Source organism: Ostrea edulis, chromosome 3, assembly GCF_947568905.1.
Source record: "Ostrea edulis chromosome 3, xbOstEdul1.1, whole genome shotgun sequence".
Classification (NCBI taxonomy): Eukaryota; Metazoa; Mollusca; class Bivalvia; order Ostreida; family Ostreidae; genus Ostrea; species Ostrea edulis.
The window spans coordinates 15,411,799-15,425,470 of NC_079166.1; the positions used below are offsets into that span (position 1 = coordinate 15,411,799).

General features: G+C 36.7%; 1 long non-coding RNA gene across 1 annotated transcript; it reads left to right on the plus strand.

Annotated features, from left to right (window-relative positions):
- The first annotated feature begins 7,459 nt into the window (after positions 1-7,459).
- On the plus strand, positions 7,460-13,122 carry LOC130053275 (uncharacterized). Its single transcript, XR_008801798.1, has 3 exons — positions 7,460-7,715; positions 9,262-11,099; positions 12,646-13,122. It is a non-coding gene; the product is annotated as an uncharacterized LOC130053275 (long non-coding RNA).
- The last annotated feature ends 550 nt before the right edge of the window (positions 13,123-13,672 follow it).

Genomic DNA, 13,672 nt, shown 5'->3' on the forward strand with positions numbered 1-13,672 from the left:
TACAGACAGAATTCATGAAGTCAGCTTACCGCTTTTCAGTACTTTGATTTGATATTGTGAATTCCATTGAGGTCACTCAAGAATACTATACAGTTACAAGTTTAAAGAAGTTTGAAATTTTAAAGAACGCTGGAGATTGTTTACAATGCTTTCACTAGTTTTGTTGGTTTATTTGCAGTTCACAGTAGTGCACAAATTGCCTTTCAACATGAAAACTGATGCTAAAAGATAAAAATTATGCCAATTATACACATTACTCTCAATCAATCGTGTTATCACCCAATAATACATACGACACAGACATGCATTCTTTGGGTATATATCTCTGCAATGTATGATACTGATATAAGTAAATAAAAATAGATTTTATATTGCGCTTGAATAAAAAAAAAAAAATTCATGATGTTTTGAGCAAACAAAAATCAGATATGATATATTGTTTTCACTCTAGGGAAACACAGGTACTCGCATTGTGGATAGTAACACTCCATATTGACGGTTTGCACTTTCATCTTGAGCTTTAAGATTGATTGATTGATTGTATCTTGCTTAACGTCTCGCCTAAGAATTTTTCACTCATATTAAGACGTCACCAAGATCGGTGAAGGGCTTACAATTTAGGCCTATGCTCGGCGCATACGGCCATTGAGAAGTGAGGGTTCTTTAGCGTGCCACACCTACTTTGACACGGGACATCTGTTTTTAAGATCATATCCGAGGACCCGTGACATTCACACCTGATGCCGAGTGTTTGGCGATGGAACTGTCACTACCTGTTTTAACGACTTAGGTCTGTCGCGGCCGGAATTCGAACCCTGTGCCTTGCGCATGCGGGGCGAACGCTCTAACCTCTTGGCCACCGCGGCGGTTCGAGCTTTAAGGATGAAAACATCACAATGTTCTTCATTCTAGGCCTTCTTTATAGTGTAATGAAAGTATTAACTGAGTACTCAGAACAACTTATGGAAAGTGACCGACGGCGAAATCATATACTCTTGAAAAATTTTCGGCTCTACTTTTAATTTTCATTGAGAGGGGTGGGGTAGTATAAAACTGATGAACGTTAGAGATTCATCGCATAATTTTTTCTAGATATAAAAATGATGTGTATTCAAACTTATTGCAAAATTCCCCTGTCATACATCGGATTAATGTTTAGAATCCAGTGCATGCGTTACTTGTGCTAAGTGTATACACGGTGTAAGTAGTATTGCATGGGATTTTTCAGAAGCTGTTCAAATTTAAAAGCAATGAAAAGGTAAAAACCAGTTTCGTCTTTGTAAAGCAATTCGGTTGTCGATGACAAATGCACTTGGAACAGAAAAATAGAAATGCGGGTGTGCGAAATCAAGCACTCGGTAAAATGCAAACAGGTGTGAGTCAGCAGGAAGTAGTTAAACATTTTAACATTTACTCTTGTACAATTGATAGACCGAGTAGGGTCCATGAATGATCACCCAAGACCTGGTCGAGTATTTTGACAACGCAAGGTCAACAGTCTTCCATACGGCAACGCCACATAAGTTACGGCTGACGAGAGGAAAACCAGGCAAACAATTGGACGCCATGATAGGGCATATCACCGTGGAACAGTTTCTCAAATCACTTCAAACCAATCATCGACGTTACAGTGCGCAATTGACCCGACAGCGGTTCAATCAATGCCTAACGTTGACATGGGTCTTGATGCCTGGCGAATCAAGATTCAACGTTAGTAGTGCGGGATACGAGTTTACCAACGTGTGCATGAACACTATGTAGACAGTTGCATGCTTGAACGAGATAACGTTTGGCGTGGATAGCACCATGGTTAGGAGCACCAGTTGGTCGCTATGCACAGAAACATAACTGATCAGTGGTATATTGAAGATGTCCTGCAATTTGTGTCGAATCATAGATACAACAGCTCCGGTAAGGAAAGATGTTAGTTTTTAAGCAAGACAATCTACACACACATACTGCAAGATTGACACAATTGTTTTTAAAGAAATAACATTGATGTATGTGATTGGTCTGCCATATCTCTAGACCTTTATCCGATTGAACATGTTTCCTTGTTGCTAGGTAACGATTTAGCTGGTGGTAAAATGGTACCAGACCCCCACGTTTTGTGAGAAAGTCACTTTCAATGTCGCGTCCGATAATGAGAACGACGACTTATATCCAGCCTATGATGTTGCTAGATTGATGACCAGAAGAATAGAAGTCGAGGCTGACCATGTTGAACCCGTTAACATGGCTTGTTCATTTCATGAGATTGCCCAACTATCTATTTTGTATTGCTTGTGGGAGTTATGAGATTGATCACTGTTCATTACCTTCACCTTGCATTGGCCTCAGTGACACTTTTCTGTTTGACCTTGATGGCAGTTCACATGAAAACAGATATCCGTGTAACACTGAGTCTCCACTGAAAACCAGTGATGATGATGATACCCATCCTCAGTTAGACCAGGGCGAGGACTCCCTCTGTCGAGAGCAGTTACTGTCCAAGCAAAGTAAGGACCCTGATATTGTTCAACTTAACAATGGGTCTCTTCCGCCAGAAGAGGCCACCAAAGTCGCTGTGTGCTTATGCGAAAATGGCGACCACCTGACGCATCCCCGGATAAAGTATGGTGTGTTGTTACTAGATAATGATCCCAGTAATATAACGTAGATGCATCATGAGTTTAGCTCAAGGCACACTTATGGCAGCTCATGTAGGTGTCAATAAGACTTGTAACTGAATTGTGAGTAATTTTCTTGGCTTAACTTGAGAAAGGATATGTCTGAATTTGGCAAGTCGTGCAATGTTTTCCAGACGGTGTGTGAACCTAATCAGAAACCCCTATATTCCCCCTCTCCAAACCATTCCAGCATTTGAAGACCTTTTAGTCGATTGTTGCTGAATTGCGTAGGACCTTTTCCCAAGGCTGGGTTTGGGAACCAGTATTTACATCTACTTACTATTATGTGCATGTCCACTCGATTCCTTGAAGCTATACCTTTCAGGAATATTAAAGCAATACCATAGTCAAGGCCCTTACCAAGTTTTTAATTTTTATAGTAGTGTCTAAGACTATTCTGTCAGACCAAGGTTCGAATCTTAAGTCATGATTGTTTCAACAGGTCATGCATGCGTGTTAGGCAGTCTAAATCTACTACTTATCATCCCAAGTCTCAGAGGCGCTTGAACGTTTTCATCAAACCATTGAGACTATAGTAAAGGGCTATTGTCATCAGTATAATAAAGTCTAGGATGAAGGGATTTGCCTTGGTTTTATTTTGCGGGGTTTCATGTTATTATTATTCCACATGTTAATTCGAACATTCCTAAAACGAAGAAAGCCAGCCCTCGGAACAATGGTGTGGTTATTTCAGACACACCTTGCTACATGTTCAACTTTAAATTTAGACAATGGGTAAATAGTTTTATTCGACGTTTTACATTTTCATTTTTGCACATCAATTGTAAGTGTTGTATGTGATTTTGTGTTTTGCTATAGGGAGCTACATTTATGGGTGGGAGTAGGGGTTGATGACAAGAGAGGAACTGTTCCAAAAGCCCCAGTACATTACAGCAGACTGACATTTAGCTCATTCAAGCAAAATACTTAATTTAACACAAGGCTAAGTAAAACTTAGAATTAATCTCATCATCAGATAAAATCTGTTCCATTTTCCCGGTATGTTTTTCTATGTTTATAGATATGTGTGCATTTCAAATACATAATTATCATCAATTCGATAACATTTATTGAATGAATTAATCTATAAGAAATTATTTTAATTAAGAAATCATTTTAATCAGCTGATAAAACCCAATCCCCTCATTGTATATGTTCATTTTATGTTCAAACAAACAGTGGTGGAAGTTAAGTTTCTCCTTAACCCTAACCTTACGAGATTTATCACTGTTCGTTATCATCACCTTTCATAGACATAAAAAAAATTACCAATTAAATGGTCCACTTCCTGGAAAAGTGATATATTTGTTTAAAAAGAACAAGGTGCCATGTTCCAACTGTTCAGGCGTTTTAAATGTAAAGAAAACACAAAAGTTGACAAATACACACAACATACCCATAAAAAGAATGCTTGATTCTTATAATTCCAATTCGTTCCCTGTATTATTAATTTCAATAATTTGAATAATTTCCCCGCACCATGTTACTTGTTTTCAGGTGCCTATGTATGCATAGCGTGTTTGTATTTATTGGTGTATAAAATCCCGTTTAGATTTATTTTTGTCCAATGAAAACAATTGTAATAACATTGGAATTATTGCGCAATACATCAGTGGTTTGCTGAATGTTATTCTCAGGAGTTTCATTATGTCATACTTTCACATTTCGTCCTTTCATTATGTTTAGTTCTTTTGAGAGAGAGAGAGGGGGGGGGGGGGGAGGGGAGTATAGTAACAAGAAAAGGCTTTCCTGTATTTTATGCAAGAAAAGAACTAAACGTGTATCTGTAATCTTATCTAGCCAAGTGAAACCCTTTAAATTGTTGGGCTTTTAACACCACGGACCAATGAATTCTACATGTACTGGCACAATGCTCACTAAGGGATCTATACCACACAGACAACAACAAACATTATGCTTACAGGACAGTGACGGACAGACATGCAGGTGATTCTCAATCTATGACTATCGTCGCAATGTCTACATTGTCTAGAGAACATGCAAAGAGAAAACTTTAAGATAGGACGGAAGAGGTGGAATATTAGCTTCTAACATTCATCTTACCACTCTGTCTCGATACATTTATACTCAAATGTTGAATTGAAAAAAAAAACCTTTACAATATTTGAGGTAAAAAATGTGTACAAAGACAAAAATTGTAGTGCACAAATGTAATTCAGACCTTACCGTACGCGTAGTGAATCTGGCCAGAAAAAAATAATCAAACACACTGATGCACCACACACAAGTAGGTCAATGTTTATGATCAGCTGTTGTTGTTTTTTGGGGGGTTTTTTGGTTTTTTTTTTTAAATAACCGGTGTCCTCGATCTCTATTCAAATTCCTCCTTCACACGGTTCACTGATCTTGCCAGGTATTGAATGAGTGATGTTACGCCCACGTTGGGACTCTGCAATTATCAACAACGCATGGAACGTGGGCGCCAAAATGTAACAGGAAAAAGAAATGAACACCAACTCTAAATCCTGTTTCTCGAGTTCGAGTCTTGTATTTAAAATTATGTAATTGCTGTACATAACATGAACCCTGAAATAAGTGATGGCAATATTTCATAATAAATCAATTACAATCATACAGACAATCAATAGTATAAACTATGCAATTTATACACATATAGAAACGAATATTACCTCTGTAAGAGTTATCTCCCTTACATGAATGAACTCGTACATATTATAGCATTATTTGATATCGTATAGAATTTACAGTAACATGTAATAGCAAGTAACAATATGATAAACATACTTTATAACACACAACACAATGTACCTGATTATGGATCAGGGTTCAGTCTGACCAAAATGGTCGGTATTATACTCGTACAAATGTAGTATGCGTAAATGCCTGTTAATTAATAATACATTTATATACCACAGGTACTATAGAATTCATTGTACAAAATATACTATATACAACTTTGATTTATAATGCACTCTCTCACTTATCACTTTTACTATTGTTAGGGTTTCCATTGAAATGCAGACAATTATAGAAATTACGTTAATGAAATAGGAATGTTAAAATGAATAGGTAATGGTAAAAAGAAACTTACGGTAGTATGTCGTGCAGTCTCAAGTCTTTGAATATCAAGAAAATATCAATTGTCTATCACAAATGGCTGACGCACGTAGTACATGTACCTTCAATATCTTTCTTTTAAAATCCTCCCCTTTCACACCTCATTACCCGCAATTTAACACGGACATCCGGGAAAGTTCTTGACCAATCAACGGGCAGATTTAAATACAGAACTGACCACAACTATTTCTAATTTTTGAATAGATAAAAACAAGTTCAAATGTATTCAAATTAGTTTATTTTAATTTCCCAAATTTTCCGGCTGAAATAAAAGCATAATAAAAATCCAATACTACCACTGGAATATAAATATATACACTTTATACACCACCATTCACCGTATATCGTTACCCCTTTACACTCTGCTCGCAATAATTATGTAAATTAGATTTTCTTACAACGTAGTGATGATCGGGATCGGGAGAAAATAGAGGGGCGATTTCAAGGTCACAATATGAATTATGACCTTCGCGCAAACCATATATAAAAATGTTGGGTGAACAGTGCGACATTTAACTCTGGACACGACAAAAGTCCGGACTTTCGCCAACTCTTTTATTAAGGATACAAATAAACCCTTTACAAAAAAAGATGGGATTTTATGTTCACAAGACATGCACCAACATTTACACTTGTAACTATTGTAGTTTTTAAGATATTTCACCTGAAATCAAAAAATCCCATGGGATTTTGGTGGGATTTTCACTCCCACTAGGGGGATTTTCACTCCCACCAAAAATCCCATGGGAGAAAAAATATAATTTCTCCCATAGGATTTTAACTCCCATATTTAAACTTAATATGGGATACAATGTCCCATAGGAGGAAATGTGCCATAATGAACATGAAATGGCAGTAAATATCCTATTTGGGCATGAATGGGAATAAATATCCCAAATAAAACACAGGATGAGGATTTTTATCCCATGAATATAACAATAAAACAGAAAATTATATCTTAAAGAGTGTTGTTTGTCATGATTCTTAAAAATGTACTTACAAGCCAAGGTATGACATTAACTTTTAAATATATGTAGTAATTATAAGCTCCTATAATTATGTAGGCCTAGCTATGTGTTTGTGAATAAATGTCTAAACAACATGAGAAATAATATAGGATATTAGAGCTCTGCATTACTAAACTCTTTCCCATGCAATTTTAAGTGTGTACATATAACCCTATCACAATGATATCAGTATAAAATTGGACGGTACTAAATTATGCAGCTAGAACACTAACTTATTCACATGCAGCTGTTCACATTCACTATTTACAACCCTTCACAGGTCGTCAGGTGTGAATATTCACAGGAACCGGTATTTTTGTCTGTAATAATAATAGTAGGCCTTATGATACCATCCCCAATGAAAAAAACCCCAAAAGGAATGACAATTTTTTACTCAAAACTTCGCTTCAAAATAGTTCGAAAATTCTGCTTTTATCGCCACCCACCCCAATTTTCTTTCTGATCCAGTAATCCTAGTGCTTTTATTAGGGGGGTATGGTATAGACCCCCTACTCTTATCATTATATACAGGCTAAATTACCGGTTCCTGTGATATGTTGTGGAATTTTGGAATAGCCTAGCTTACAATTTGTTTACAATACATTAAAATTTAGTGTGAAGTGCTTAGGTAGCAGGGGACAGTTTCGCACTATAGGCCCGGTCAACTTTTTCAAAAAATGGAATTACCCCGTATTTGAAGTGATATTACATGTGTAAAAATGTGTACAATAAGTTTAGGATGCATGTCAAATGTAGCTGAGTGCTTAGTAAAAATGTTGATATACAACATGTAGGTGTCACCATGATTCCTAGCATATAGATGGGTGCAAATACGAAACTAAGACACGTGGTCAGTTGCTGAAGAAATTCCGGTGAAAACATGCAGGGTCTAGCAAAAGGTCTGTAGCTGTGAGGGAAGGTGGATGGCCCCATATGAGAGGTAGATTTTTGAGAAGGGCAGATAGGGTTCTTGATTGTGCACAGTGTCTAAATCCCCATGTTTGGTACTGTGATGGTGTGGGGGTGGTGCGGATTAGCCCAAATGAGGGAAAATCAAAGCAAAAAAGGGGAACCTGCTCAGAGCATGTTTTGTGCACCAGCACCAGTATTTATAGATTACATGTAAGTTAGGGTCATAATTTATTAACTACACTAATATGAAATACAAGTATGGACATAAAAGGGAAATATGATTTTTCATTAGTCTGTCATAATCTGACTTTGGTGTATACCCCCTATCCACATGTTTCAAAACCAAAGAAACTGTCCCCTGCCACCTTTAAGAGAATGGCATTTTTTGAAACCCATGGAATTCAGTCAATTTCATTAATATTATCAAGATAAATGTATTAGATATGCAATACAACCCTTTATTTCAATAGATGTATCACATTAGTGTCACAATGGTAGACAACAGAGTCAAGGGGGGTAAGCTATGCTTTAGTACTATGGAAAACCAGAATCTGGTCAAGTATCATAGTGACATGTAAGTACATGTAAATAAGCTTAGTGGTTAAAATAATGTTATTTGGGGTACTTCATATACTGTGTATTCTTTTTACATAGATTACATGTAGTTTTACATGTTCTACATGTAATTAACAAATTGTACTGATTGACAGGTCTCAGGTACAGTAGATCACATTTCTTCTCAGCACCATGATACATATTTATGAAAAAATACTTGCAGATAGAGAGATAAGTCATTTTAGAGACATTTTGTACACAAAAAACACAGTTAATACCATTTTCTCATTTATGGGTGGTACTTGTAAACAAGCCACCTCCCCTTTGACATTTGGCTGAATTGCATGAATCTTTAGTTTTCACTATTAGGATGGCATAGAATAGAATGTAAGAAGAGAACAGGTATTCAAAATCTTGTTGGGGAGTTGTTTACTTAATTAGAGCATATTTCAGGTCTATACATATACAGTATGTAAAGAAGTAGACAGTGAAGTTGGAAATTTTCTTGATTTTAAGAGCAGTTATGTCCCTTTATCTCTCTCTAATCCATCATTTTCTACACAGGTTCTCATGATTACATGTTCAGCATGTAGCACCACATATAAGGTCACTTTTACCATAGATACAATATACTTGTAATATTATTTGTTAGGCACAGGGATCTTACTCGAACACTCTCATCACTCAAAAATGACAACATCATACACAGAAATGTAGGGGTTTTAAATAATTTTATTGCGTACACATTTAGGGCGGTCGACATGATGTATTGGTGTAGTTTCACTCAGAATAAGTCAGATTTGTCAAAAATGGGAGTTGACGTCAATGACATGAGATGTCAGAATTCTTAAAGGTAGCAGGGGACAGTTTCGCACTATAGGCCCGGTCAACTTTTTCAAAAAATGGAATTACCCCGTATTTGAAGTGATATTACATGTGTAAAAATGTGTACAATAAGTTTAGGATGCATGTCAAATGTAGCTGAGTGCTTAGTAAAGATGTTGATATACAACATGTAGGTGTCACCATGATTCCTAGCATATAGATGGGTGCAAATACGAAACTAAGACACGTGGTCAGTTGCTGAAGAAATTCCGGTGAAAACATGCAGGGTCTAGCAAAAGGTCTGTAGCTGTGAGGGAAGGTGGATGGCCCCATATGAGAGGTAGATTTTTGAGAAGGGCAGATAGGGTTCTTGATTGTGCACAGTGTCTAAATCCCCATGTTTGGTACTGTGATGGTGTGGGGGTGGTGCGGATTAGCCCAAATGAGGGAAAATCAAAGCAAAAAAGGGGAACCTGCTCAGAGCATGTTTTGTGCACCAGCACCAGTATTTATAGATTACATGTAAGTTAGGGTCATAATTTATTAACTACACTAATATGAAATACAAGTATGGACATAAAAGGGAAATATGATTTTTCATTAGTCTGTCATAATCTGACTTTGGTGTATACCCCCTATCCACATGTTTCAAAACCAAAGAAACTGTCCCCTGCCACCTTTAAGAGAATGGCATTTTTTGAAACCCATGGAATTCAGTCAATTTCATTAATATTATCAAGATAAATGTATTAGATATGCAATACAACCCTTTATTTCAATAGATGTATCACATTAGTGTCACAATGGTAGACAACAGAGTCAAGGGGGGTAAGCTATGCTTTAGTACTATGGAAAACCAGAATCTGGTCAAGTATCATAGTGACATGTAAGTACATGTAAATAAGCTTAGTGGTTAAAATAATGTTATTTGGGGTACTTCATATACTGTGTATTCTTTTTACATAGATTACATGTAGTTTTACATGTTCTACATGTAATTAACAAATTGTACTGATTGACAGGTCTCAGGTACAGTAGATCACATTTCTTCTCAGCACCATGATACATATTTATGAAAAAATACTTGCAGATAGAGAGATAAGTCATTTTAGAGACATTTTGTACACAAAAAACACAGTTAATACCATTTTCTCATTTATGGGTGGTACTTGTAAACAAGCCACCTCCCCTTTGACATTTGGCTGAATTGCATGAATCTTTAGTTTTCACTATTAGGATGGCATAGAATAGAATGTAAGAAGAGAACAGGTATTCAAAATCTTGTTGGGGAGTTGTTTACTTAATTAGAGCATATTTCAGGTCTATACATATACAGTATGTAAAGAAGTAGACAGTGAAGTTGGAAATTTTCTTGATTTTAAGAGCAGTTATGTCCCTTTATCTCTCTCTAATCCATCATTTTCTACACAGGTTCTCATGATTACATGTTCAGCATGTAGCACCACATATAAGGTCACTTTTACCATAGATACAATATACTTGTAATATTATTTGTTAGGCACAGGGATCTTACTCGAACACTCTCATCACTCAAAAATGACAACATCATACACAGAAATGTAGGGGTTTTAAATAATTTTATTGCGTACACATTTAGGGCGGTCGACATGATGTATTGGTGTAGTTTCACTCAGAATAAGTCAGATTTGTCAAAAATGGGAGTTGACGTCAATGACATGAGATGTCAGAATTCTTAAAGGTAGCAGGGGACAGTTTCGCACTATAGGCCCGGTCAACTTTTTCAAAAAATGGAATTACCCCGTATTTGAAGTGATATTACATGTGTAAAAATGTGTACAATAAGTTTAGGATGCATGTCAAATGTAGCTGAGTGCTTAGTAAAGATGTTGATATACAACATGTAGGTGTCACCATGATTCCTAGCATATAGATGGGTGCAAATACGAAACTAAGACACGTGGTCAGTTGCTGAAGAAATTCCGGTGAAAACATGCAGGGTCTAGCAAAAGGTCTGTAGCTGTGAGGGAAGGTGGATGGCCCCATATGAGAGGTAGATTTTTGAGAAGGGCAGATAGGGTTCTTGATTGTGCACAGTGTCTAAATCCCCATGTTTGGTACTGTGATGGTGTGGGGGTGGTGCGGATTAGCCCAAATGAGGGAAAATCAAAGCAAAAAAGGGGAACCTGCTCAGAGCATGTTTTGTGCACCAGCACCAGTATTTATAGATTACATGTAAGTTAGGGTCATAATTTATTAACTACACTAATATGAAATACAAGTATGGACATAAAAGGGAAATATGATTTTTCATTAGTCTGTCATAATCTGACTTTGGTGTATACCCCCTATCCACATGTTTCAAAACCAAAGAAACTGTCCCCTGCCACCTTTAAGAGAATGGCATTTTTTGAAACCCATGGAATTCAGTCAATTTCATTAATATTATCAAGATAAATGTATTAGATATGCAATACAACCCTTTATTTCAATAGATGTATCACATTAGTGTCACAATGGTAGACAACAGAGTCAAGGGGGGTAAGCTATGCTTTAGTACTATGGAAAACCAGAATCTGGTCAAGTATCATAGTGACATGTAAGTACATGTAAATAAGCTTAGTGGTTAAAATAATGTTATTTGGGGTACTTCATATACTGTGTATTCTTTTTACATAGATTACATGTAGTTTTACATGTTCTACATGTAATTAACAAATTGTACTGATTGACAGGTCTCAGGTACAGTAGATCACATTTCTTCTCAGCACCATGATACATATTTATGAAAAAATACTTGCAGATAGAGAGATAAGTCATTTTAGAGACATTTTGTACACAAAAAACACAGTTAATACCATTTTCTCATTTATGGGTGGTACTTGTAAACAAGCCACCTCCCCTTTGACATTTGGCTGAATTGCATGAATCTTAAGTTTTCACTATTAGGATGGCATAGAATAGAATGTAAGAAGAGAACAGGTATTCAAAATCTTGTTGGGGAGTTGTTTACTTAATTAGAGCATATTTCAGGTCTATACATATACAGTATGTAAAGAAGTAGACAGTGAAGTGGGGAATTTTCTTGATTTTAAGAGCAGTTATGTCCCTTTATCTCTCTCTAATCCATCATTTTCTACACAGGTTCTCATGATTACATGTTCAGCATGTAGCACCACATATAAGGTCACTTTTACCATAGATACAATATACTTGTAATATTATTTGTTAGGCACAGGGATCTTACTCGAACACTCTCATCACTCAAAAATGACAACATCATACACAGAAATGTAGGGGTTTTAAATAATTTTATTGCGTACACATTTAGGGCGGTCGACATGATGTATTGGTGTAGTTTCACTCAGAATAAGTCAGATTTGTCAAAAATGGGAGTTGACGTCAATGACATGAGATGTCAGAATTCTTAAAGGTAGCAGGGGACAGTTTCGCACTATAGGCCCGGTCAACTTTTTCAAAAAATGGAATTACCCCGTATTTGAAGTGATATTACATGTGTAAAAATGTGTACAATAAGTTTAGGATGCATGTCAAATGTAGCTGAGTGCTTAGTAAAGATGTTGATATACAACATGTAGGTGTCACCATGATTCCTAGCATATAGATGGGTGCAAATACGAAACTAAGACACGTGGTCAGTTGCTGAAGAAATTCCGGTGAAAACATGCAGGGTCTAGCAAAAGGTCTGTAGCTGTGAGGGAAGGTGGATGGCCCCATATGAGAGGTAGATTTTTGAGAAGGGCAGATAGGGTTCTTGATTGTGCACAGTGTCTAAATCCCCATGTTTGGTACTGTGATGGTGTGGGGGTGGTGCGGATTAGCCCAAATGAGGGAAAATCAAAGCAAAAAAGGGGAACCTGCTCAGAGCATGTTTTGTGCACCAGCACCAGTATTTATAGATTACATGTAAGTTAGGGTCATAATTTATTAACTACACTAATATGAAATACAAGTATGGACATAAAAGGGAAATATGATTTTTCATTAGTCTGTCATAATCTGACTTTGGTGTATACCCCCTATCCACATGTTTCAAAACCAAAGAAACTGTCCCCTGCCACCTTACGGTGAAATCTGTTACTGCTAGATGATGCGAAGTTGTTTCGTGAACCGAATCAGACATCTCCAACAAGATTCTCGAAGATTTAACAACACAAGAATCAATTTACAAAATGCATGCTTCGGTCCATCATCCTTCCTCTGACAATCACATTCATTCTCAAATCAAAGTAGTTTCAAAGTACTTTCTCCTATTACCTTAAGGCTAAGCGTCAAAAAGACTTTGACAGGTAAATACAAATAAACGGTTAACAGACATCTCGACCCTAAGAAAGTTCAGTCCTGGATGTTCTAGTCCAAAAAGAGGCATGGTCAAATCTCATGCATTAATTTATTAAATTTCCAGTTGAGCAACACCCAAAATCCTCTAGAGACATTGTTTACAGTTATATGACATTACCTAAATGTGTCCAGATCCTTTGGTGTGACACAATATTAATCTACCCCTGCTCAAAGGGGCGTAAGCACCGAGCATAGACCTAAATTTTGCAGCCCGTCACTGGCAATGGTGGCGTCTCCATACGAGTGAAAAATTCTGAAGCAGGA